Here is a 962-nt window from a genome sequence, read left to right on the forward strand (position 1 = left end):
CATATGGAACTTGTACATATTTTGTTACCTTTATATCTAAGTATTCATTTTTTGGAGGGCTAGCGTAAATGGTATTGTGTTTTAAATTCAAATTCTACTTGTTAATTGCTGGTAGAAAAGTGATTGATTTTTTTTTTTTTATATATTAACCTTGTATCTTATGATCTTGCTCTAATTTCTTATTAATCCCAGAGTGTTTTTGTTAATTATTTCAGGTTTTCTGCATAGATGATCATGTCTTTTATGGGTAAAGACAGTTTTGTTTCTTTCTTCCTGATCTGTATACATTTTATTACCTTATCTTATCTTATTATATGAGCTAGGACTTCTAGGACAATGTTGAAAAGGAGTGGTGAAAAAGGAATATCCTTGCATTCATTGTTCCTGATCTTAGTGAGAAAACTTCTAGGTTCATTATTTTTTTTTTCTAGGTTCATTATTGATGTTAGCTATAGGTTTTTGTAGGTGTTCATCAGTTCATTTAAATCTCTTATGTATATCTTAAATCTTTTGAATTATTACTAAAAGAAGCTTTGCGCAGTGGCAGAATCATAGCCAATGAGGTTTATCCGAGGCGTGATTATTGCTAATTGAAATATTACTAAAAGAGGGAAAGAGTGGACACTCAGGTAATACTGAACCATGAAGGCAGGTTTATGAGACATTCCTTTTATACTTCAAATAGTTAGTTGTGCTTTAAATCAGCTAGTCAAAGAAAATTGTTCATAACTAGTTTCACATTAAAATCCAGAATACATGTGTTCCACTGGCTAGTCATTTAATTTCTAAGCAAGTCTATTGTATTGTAAAGAGATCTATCTGAAAATCAAAACCAATGTGTCAATTTCTCTTTAGTCCATGTATTGTTAAATGAATTCTTTCCTAACCGGCCACAGTTAAATACTATGGATTCTACCACTATGCTCTATATTTTGGTTCCTGTTCGTTTCATGATGGTTTCA

The 962-nt window shown here is 31.0% G+C and overlaps 1 pseudogene; it reads left to right on the forward strand.

Annotated features, from left to right (window-relative positions):
* The first annotated feature begins 529 nt into the window (after positions 1-529).
* Positions 530-704, forward strand: LOC123939430 (annotated as a pseudogene).
* The last annotated feature ends 258 nt before the right edge of the window (positions 705-962 follow it).

This window comes from Meles meles, chromosome 3 (assembly GCF_922984935.1).
Source record: "Meles meles chromosome 3, mMelMel3.1 paternal haplotype, whole genome shotgun sequence".
NCBI classification, from domain to species: Eukaryota; Metazoa; Chordata; class Mammalia; order Carnivora; family Mustelidae; genus Meles; species Meles meles.